The 9,603-nt window shown below is 36.7% G+C and overlaps 1 protein-coding gene across 17 annotated transcripts in view; it reads left to right on the top strand.

Moving 5' to 3' along the window:
- The window catches only part of TBC1D5 (TBC1 domain family member 5), a 539,941-nt gene that overhangs the window by 174,170 nt on the left and 356,168 nt on the right, over positions 1 to 9,603 (top strand). Inside the window, exon 1 of one of the 17 annotated variants that reach the window (XM_045503730.1) lies at positions 7,925 to 8,013. The exons of the other annotated variants lie outside the window; for them this stretch is intronic. The gene's annotated coding sequence lies outside the window, so the exon portion shown is untranslated. Of the gene's footprint in view, positions 1 to 7,924; positions 8,014 to 9,603 lie in introns of those variants that run through there. 17 annotated transcript variants of the gene reach the window in all.

The following is a 9,603-nucleotide window of genomic DNA, read 5'->3' as shown; positions in this document are numbered from 1 at the left end:
CTTCTGAGACTGAGAAGGTTCATTTGAAAGCAGTCCTCTTTCATTTTAACCTTATTAACTGTTTGACATTTGTTCTGTTTCCAGACATTCAGAGTTGTCCTGCTCATTTCACTTCTGATTATAAAATCAGACTCTAATATCTTAGATTAACTTGGATTAAAATAGCCTATAATGTTCCCTTGTATCAATTACTGTATTCTAGTAAAGATTCCTACTGTTTTTGTTTTGTTTTGCTTCCTAAAGCCCCCTGCTGCTGTTGATTACACCTAGATCTGCTACTGATTGGAACTGTTAAAAGGCAAAGATAGTGTGGCTGGTTGCTGAATCATTTAATTGTAGGGCTAATAAGAGATGTTCTCTCTGGGACCTGAAAGAACTAGCGACACTAGAATATTACGTATGAAGAGGCCAAGGAATATTCTTCTGCACTTTAATAATTTTTGAAGGCGTGAAATTTATTTACTTGTAACATAATAAAGGAATATCAGTAGCCTAGTTGGCTTCTGAAACTGTGTAACTGAATTCTGTTGAGGAAAAGAAAAGGGAGGAGAAATTCTAGAGAAAATTTAGTGCTAACAATTATTTTTCCCTGGGAAATGAATACTGTTACCAAAATAAAACAAATGGAATAACTATATAAAAATGTTAATTCAGTAGGTGAGACATTTGATAATAAAATGGCAGGGAATTCAAAGTTAAATTTTAATTTGTAATTGAGGCCATATGTGTAAGCCCAATGCACAGTATGGAATGAAGTTGTATAAGGTGTAAGCTCCCCATGAGAAGTTTACATACAAGTTTTGGAATCTAGGGATAGGGTTTTTGTGATACATTCAGGTGTTTTATGAGGCACCCACAGATCGAGAACAACTATTAATTTGTACACTCACTACTTCATAAACTGAGATCATTAGGTCTGTGCTGGATTTAGAGATTATTTGAGGGGGAGAGCAAGAGCTATTCGTAGGTGTATTCAATGATGCTTTATGATATTGCTACTCCTGTTCATTATAAATAACTGCCTCTTCTAAAGACATTTCAGTTTTCTAAGTGCAAACTAAATCTGTGGTTTTAGGTAATTTGTTTGAAGGTATGTACATCTATTGGGAAGTACTGACTGACTATAGCTTCAACTGGGAAAAAGCGAATGTTCTTTTAAGATATTTTTTGAAACATTTTAATGAGGAGACTTACATGAAGGGTGCTGTCAGGAAGGTGTTGGAGAGGGGGGAAGAGGCCAGTTAGAAAAGTCTGTGCTGAGGATTAGGTGGCAAGTAATGGGTGCTGTAATTGGAATGGTGATAGTGGAAACGAGGTACAAGCCACAGTGTTGGTGTCTCTTACTTTTTATTGAGGAACCGTTGAATCAAGCATCAAAACACTGATACAATGGCTGAAGTCTTATTAATGACTAAATGAGTATTTATGCCTTAAGTAATAAACTGTTAGACTGTAAGCTCCTTAAAGGCTGATGATTCATTTTTGTGGTCTCAGCACTTGACACATTACATTGCTGATAGTAGTCATTCAATCTGCTAGAGTGAAAAAAAAAGTAAATAAAAGGGAAAGCCCTTGTTTTGGTTTGCTAGGACTGTGAAGCAAAGTACCACAAACTTAGTGGCAGAAACAACAAAAATGTATTGTCTTACGGTTTTGGAGACTAGCAGTCTGAGATGAAGGTGTCGGCAGGATTGGTTCTTTCTGAGGGCTTTGGAGGAAGGATCTGCTCCAGGCCTGTCTCCTTGGCTTGTAGAGGCTGTCTTCTCCCTGTGTCTTCTCATCCTCTTCCCTCTGTAGGTGTCTAAATTACCACTTATATTACCCCTTACACTTAAGAAGACCTGTCATATTGCATTAGGGCCCACCTTAATGATGCCAAATTTAACTCGGTTTTCTTCTTAAGGCTCTGTCTCCAAATAAGGTCACACTCTGTGGTACTGGGGGTTAGGACTTAAACAAAGGAATTTTGAGGGGAGGGTCATAATTCAACCACTAATAACTCTCTTTGGAGTTGATATTGTTGATAGGCCAATGGCTAATGACATATACAGTTAATCAAAAAGTAAATATGGTCATTTTGCAGTTAATGGCAGTATAGGGACCCACAGATATATGTCCCTTTGTAATTACTACCGTGTAACATAATTTTCACCTCAGTTTTATTGTTTTTCAATTTATATCTGCAATTTGACAGCTAACCATTGTACTGGTTTCCATCTAGTGGCAGAAATAGGAGATAGGAGGCTGTTGGAAAAGTACAATAGAACTAATTTCCTAGTCTCCTCTCCCATTTTATTTTACCCTGTTTAGAATAAAGCATTATCCACCCCCACCACCCAGACTTCTTAAATTGTAGGAAAACAAGCATTATCTAAATATTATTGATAATAATGAAATTACATTTATAATGTTGTAGTAGGTGAGTTTTTATGTAAAATTCTGAACAGGTAGTCCATTTATCTAGAACACATGTTCTCCAACTGTGGTCCCTTGATCAGTAGCTCAGCCTTACCTGGGGACTGTTAGGTAAAGCAAATTCTTTTAGGCTCTATTCCAGACCTATGGGTCAGAAATTCTAACGGTAGAGTCTAAAAGTCTGTGTTTTAATAAGATCTTCAGATGATTCTGTATACACCAGCATTTGAGAACCACTCATATATTGTTAATATATGTATACTGTACAATACCTAACTGTATTGCTTTCAGTAATTACAGAAGCTTAGAGTTATATGTATTTTTTCTTTCTAATATTATTTTGGTTATATTATGTGATACTGATTCTTTGATTAGGAATGCTACCCAAAGTTACTACATTATTTTTATGGGAAACCATTAATTTCTATTGTTGGCTTATTGTGTGTCTTTCTAGAAATGTTTTATGCATGTAAAAGCAAATAAAACTCTCTCTCCTGCTCTTTTTCCCTCCCTCCTCCTCTCTCTATATGCGCGCACGCGCACGTGCGCACACACACACACACACATATGTGTGTATATTCTCCTTTTTTTTCTTCCTGTACAGATGGTAACATAGGACCTTGCTGTATTCACTTACCATTGTTACTTGGAAGACTTTCTCTATCAATGAATCATTTTTAGTTTGTCTTTCTCTTCTTGTTTTTTAAAATAGCTATATAGTGCTACCACTGTATGCATGTACAGTAACTTATTTAATAAGTCCCCAATTGATGGACATTTAGGTTTGTTTCACCATTTTGCTATTTAAAAAATTCTGTGAGAAATATTCTTGTGAGTGGAGTACAGAATGTTTTTTAGAAGATTCACATTAAAAAGTCACAGCATATATAAAAGTTATATCTATATTATTTTACATGTGTAGGTATAGTCATAGTATATTTTCCTAAGAATGTAATTACAAGGTCAAAGCGTGTGTATATCCTCATTTTTAAAAAAAAATTTTTAACGTTTATTCAGTTTTTGAAAGAGCGCGCGAGGAGGGGAGGGGCAGAGAAAAAGAGGGAGAATCTGAAGCAGGCTCCAGGCTCTGAGCCGTCAGAACAGAGCCCGATGCGGAGCTCAAACTCAAGAACCATGAGATCATGACCTGAGCCGAAGTCGGACGCCTAACTGACTAAGCCACCCAGGAGCCCCAATGTACTCATATTTTTGATAGCTATTTATAAATCATGCTCCAAGGAGGATTTGTGCCCCCTTAAGAGATAAAAATTACTGTTTCAAAATGTGTTTATTTAAAGGTGTACAGCAGCGTTATGTACTAGTCTTATATTTTTGAGGGGAAAAAATCTCCGTTAAGCTGAAAAGAAAACATAAAACTTAACCTAGTGTCTTTAACAAACAGTGTGTAAAGAATGCTTCAGAGTTTCTTCCAGTAGGTCATATATTTTAGACACTTCTTGATGCATAAATTGAAGATAGGATTGAAGATTGTCTCCACTAATCTGAAGTAAGTCTACATTTAGTGATTCATTAAAAAGTAATTTTTACATATCTGGAAAAACAGATCTTTGAAATAGTTTTGGTTTACTGTCAGTGAGTACTTGGACAATCTTTAAATGTGGGGATTATTTGAGATACTACATATGTAGTTGTTTAAAAATTTATGATTTTTTTTTTTGGTAACCGCCATAATGTTTTTAATTAAAACTCTTTTTAGGTTTTTCATTTACGCAGTATCATTGGTTTATATTGTGTTAATCATTTCAAAATTTAAAATGAAGCAGTAGTGAGACATAGAGCATTGGTTTTTTGTGTGTGTTTTTAAAAACATTCTATACTCCACCCACCCTCCCCGCCCCCCCCCCCCTTTTAACACTCTCTTAACTTAAAACTACTAAACAGATTTTTATTTTAATCTTTGGAACAAAAATTGTTCTCTTGGGCTGATACCAGTACTTTCTATGCCAAGTTACAGACCGGAATCTATTTTTATAGGCCAAGATACAAACCTCTGAAAACCAGAGTTTATAATGGAAACATTGACAGGTCCTTAACTATCACAGCACACATGGCACTGCTGAAATCATAAGGTACAAGGCACAAGATTTCACATGCTGGGTGAGCATTGAATTTTTCAGTAATTGTATTGTCAGATGCCTCTCAGCTAGGGTTTGATAAGCGTCACCTGCGAATGGAGCTACGCTAGGGGCCATGAGCGCATTGCTGGGCCTGATTCCTGCCCTCTGAACACTTATGCTGAAGCACACAGACACTGAGAGGCACTGGGATAAACCTGTTGGGTTTAGAGAAGGGACTTGGTTGGAAAGAAGTGTGGGAACTCGCTTACCTCTAGATTTAATTTGTGCTACAACGCTGAGAATCCTGCATGTTTTTGCAGGTAGGTCATTATGCATGCGTTCTGGGTATTATTACAAAACAGGTAAAACTGATCAATCACATCTTCATTTTAATTCTGTCACAAAAGAAAGTTTAAACTTGAGATTGTTACGTAACCAAACAAGTTTGATATTGAGCAGTTAGGTGAATTAAAAACTCACCATTTTACTTCCTCTTTGAGGAAACCTATCTAGGTTAAAAAAAAAAAAAGAAAAAAGAAAAGAAAAGAAAAGAAAAGAAAAGAAAAGAAAAAGAAACAGCCTTCTTCAAAGACTACATCTGATTACTCAGCTTTATTTGATTAAAGAAAAATCATGAAAACCACCACCCTGGGTCCTTTGAATCACAATACCTTGGTTATATTTTAGTTTCAATGTGACTAGTCCTCCCACCATTAGTTCCTAAATGCCTTCAGTTACAATAATGAATGAACCTACAGCCTATTAAGTACTTTAAAGGGAAACTTGAACTCTGACCATGTCGGATGCCTTTATGGGAAATAGTTACAGTGGTTTGAGGTATATATTTAATTTGAATGTTCATTGCAGGTTGGATTCTTGCATTTGTAACACCAACATTGTATCCTTTCTTACTGCCTTTTCTTTATCTTGTTAAATTCTGGAGAGAAGTGGAGGTGTTATGTCAGATATGCTATCTCAGAGGCATTGTGAAGTGTTAGAGAAACCAGTATCTTGTGGGAAGATAATGAAGTGATAGTTTGTTGTTACAGATTTTGTAAGTACTGCCAGAAGGAATAGGGAAAAGGAAGATGTTAATTTGAATCTGAATCAGATTTTCTGTTCTAGTTTAAATTTGCCTTATTCATTGACCTCTATCCATATACATTTCATAAGATTTAGATAGGAGACAGGCCTGACATCCCAAGAGGCATCTTTTTTATGTTTCAGACTGGTTTTCCACTAAGAATGAGAATATGGACATTTTAGGAGTAGTTTAAGAGTTTTGAATCTGTGATTAAATTTCTTCCCCTAATATGTTAGAAATAATGCTTTTGTATCTTGAAAGATGGAAAATCTAAATGTAAGCTATTTAATTCTGTACCTCTGTAATAGTTCTAGAAATAGGGGGTCCTCATTTTATCTATTTTTTTTAAGTTTATTTATTTGGAAAGAGAGAGAGCATGTGCATATGTGAGTGGGGGAGGGACAGAGAGAAAAGGGGAGAGAGAGAGAGAGAGAGAGAGAGAGAGAGAGAGAGAGAGAGAGAATCTCAAGCAGGCTCCTCACTGTCAGTGCAGAGCCTGATGGGGGGCTTGAACTCACGAATCACGAAATAATGACCTGAGCCGAAATCGAGGGTCGGATGCTTAGAACTGACTGAGTCACCCAGGCACCCCTTGATCTGTTTCTCTATGGAGGAAAGTATCTACACTAGCTCTCCCGTCTGCTTCTCTTTGCCCTTGCTGTAGAAAACCTCACCACAATTTTCAGGAACTACAATCTTGATCTTGGTTACTTAGGGGCAAGGTAATACCACCTCATTTTTAAAGTATCATTTTATTTCACTATGAGGTAAAATGGAGGAGTATGTGTTATATTTATATTTATATCTATAGATAGACACTGAGTTCCTAGATTTTCAGATTTGTCTGCTTTATAAATTGTTCCAGAAACAAAAGTACAATAATGTGAGCAGATCCTAGTACATAAAACAGAAATCTGGAAGGATTGTGAGAGCTGACTAAACTTAGTCCTTTGTAATTCACATCCATAGCCGGAGGGCTAGTAAGTGCTAAAGGCCTGTGATGTATCAGACCGTTCACAGAATCTATTCTATAGTGATCCAGTTACTAAATTCATCTGGTGTGGTCTTACCACTAGCAGTTTCTAACTGAAATAGTTTTTAGGAAGGGTAGTATGTTAATCAGTGAAAGGAGAGACTTAGATTTTGTTTTGCCTTTGTGCCTCATAAAGCAGAGGTTGTATGAGTTGGTGCTAAGGTTTTCTTTCCCCAGTGCATTCATGTGCTCATCCTCCCTTCCATTTTTCTCTTATTAGGACTTGATATATAGACACTGGGCTAGGAGTCCTGACCTTCAGTAGTCTGTAGTTGTCATTTACTCAGAAACAACTAAAGGTCTTGAATCCATACAAAATAAGATCAAATTACATTTAGTATTGTATTTTATTTCTTAATATGGCTTCCTAATTTTATTTATCGATGGATTGATTGTAGGTGTTTCACTTCTCCAAAAATACTGCAAGCATCTTAAGGATTGTCGTCTGGCTAGAAGCCCTTTAATGTGACTTGGTTTTTTGTCCTTTACTAGACCTTACCTTCCTCCTTCTAATGTGCCACAGTCTTGGTGTTACTCCTAAGACTGATCTTTAGCTTTATTCCTAACTTTTCTGAGGCAAGGCTCTTTTCTGAAGAAGGTCCTGAGAGGATGGCCTAGGAGCTCACTGCTTCTCCTCATTTGAGACCTGTAGTGTAGTTTCTGTCATAACATCTCGTACGCCCATGCAAAAGCCCCCAGTACCTTTGCATCCCAGTCAGAGTATAAACCAGAGTCCTTTCATGGCCTAAAAGGACATCGGTGACCTGGCCTCTCTCCTGTTTCTCCCTCCATGCCCCCCCCCACCATCTGTCTTCATTTACACCCCAACCTTCTTTGTTCCTCCAAAACTCCTAGCCGTTTCCCATTTTATCTGCCTTTGCTCTTCCCAGCAAGCTCTGCCCCCAAGTGATCGGGTGGCTTGTTCCCTCACTTTATTCAAATGCCACCACCTCAGAAAGGCCTTCTATGACTACACTTTCTCAAATAAGCTCCCAGCTCCCAAATACACTCTCAGTCATGCCCCATCATCATTTTCTGTCCCCTTATCCTCTTTACATTTCCTTCATAGCATATGTCACTACTTGACATGTAAATTATTTTTTATGCTTAGTTTATTATTTGTCTTCCTCTAGAATGTAAATTCTCTGAGGACAGAGACTGTCTTGTTCACTTCTAAATGATTACCTTCTGGACTAGCTGCCAGCACATGGGAGGATTGAACAAGTATTTACTAAGTTGAATGTGTGTTACACTTGAGCAGCCCCCTGTCTCCAATTTCTCCTTTCTTTCTTCTTTCCTTTCTCAATAAACAAAATGAGAAACTATTATGTGAAATCTAATTGTAATGTATAAGCGGGAAAAAAAATCCTATGGGATACTCAAAGGATCCGTATTTTTGAACTGTGAGTATATTCGTTCATCTTGTTCTAATAACCTAATTGTGTACGTACAGCCATCAGAGCAGTGGCAGTGTGGTGGTGATAGTAATAACAATAATAGCTAATATTTATTGAGTGCTTACTATGTGTGTGTCTGGTAATGTTCTGAGTTCTTCAAGTTTGCTTAATCCTCACAGAACCTATGAAATGGATATTTCTCATTTTACATTGAGGAAACTGAGGCACAAAGAGTTTAACCAACTTACCTAAAGTCAGATAGTTAATAAGGTCCTTTCCTCAATTTGTGCCTAGAAAATGCGACTCTAGTTTTATGTCAACAAAAGTAGATTGTAGAAGTTCCCTTCTGTGGGAATAGTAAAACATGGTCATGGAAAGAAGAATGATTTGTGAGGGGGTTCCTTCTTTGGGCTGTTCTTCCTTTTTTATTCTTTTGGATGAGAACCTGTTTTGCTTACATTTTCCTCATTGGAAGTAGAAATATGATACTGGCTTTTACATGATCAAGCTTCCAGATTTATTCATTTAACTGTTTACGGCAGAATGGAAAAGAATTAGGAAATTTCAGAGAGAAGGGAGCATTTGAGATGAACTTTGGGAAGTGATCAGTGGAATCTGGTCTGATGGATATTTATCCAGTAATATTTACTATTTGCCAGGTCATGAGAATAGAAAAGTGTGTTTGTTTGTTTGTTTGTTTGTTTGTTTGTTTGTTTTTAAGAAATATTTCAGAGAGAGGAATGGGATGGAATAGGTTTTCTTGACCAGGGCTAGTTGCCCAAATAAAAAGAGAGAGAGGTGGGAGAACACTGGATGTCTTTAGAGAATGAAAATATATGAAGGAGAAGATTAGAAAGTTAGATATGGGTAGATCATGAAAGGTATTGAGAACCTGTAGGTGTATTTATGTCAGCAGCATCATGGAATCATAATTATCTCTTGACTTCTTAGAGTTAGAGCTTTTCTAATACATCTCCTTTGCTATGAGATTCTGTCCTATATTACATGGTATACACATTTTCTACATTCTGCCTCCTGTCAGATTCTAAATGCCAAGACAGCAAGGATGTTGCCTGTCCTCATTCTTTATTCCCTGGTGTTCCTTTCCTAGTGCCATTAAACAGAGTAGAAAGCCAGTAAGGATGTCTTAAAATGAATTTCTGAAGAAGTCTGAAATTCACGTCCCAGCCACTTGGTGTGTGCCGTTGGGCTGAGATCTTCAATCTGCCAGCCCCAATATCCATATACATAAAATAGAGATGATAATAATGCCTTTACGATTAAGATTCCTAAAGGTATTGAATGGGATAATAACATAAAGCACAATGTCTGGCATTTACTAAGCATTCAGTAAAATATTAGTAATCATCAGTAGTGCATGCCTCTCAGCATAGAGAAAAACATCGAACAAATTACTATAATCATTTTTAAAGTTCTTTTTTGTTCAGGAACATAATCCATTGTTCATTGTACCATATTTACAAAAGGAAAATCTGGTTTTCTTTAAATCATTCTTTTCAGAGTGCATCCTACAATATAATTCACCAAATGAGGACCATTTAAAGTATATGTGAATGATAATTTAATACACTAAAT

The sequence above is a fragment of the Leopardus geoffroyi genome, chromosome C2, assembly GCF_018350155.1.
Source record: "Leopardus geoffroyi isolate Oge1 chromosome C2, O.geoffroyi_Oge1_pat1.0, whole genome shotgun sequence".
In the NCBI taxonomy this organism is placed as follows: domain Eukaryota; kingdom Metazoa; phylum Chordata; class Mammalia; order Carnivora; family Felidae; genus Leopardus; species Leopardus geoffroyi.
Note: the sequence above shows the minus strand (reverse complement) of the source record. Positions and strands in the feature narration are given on the sequence as shown.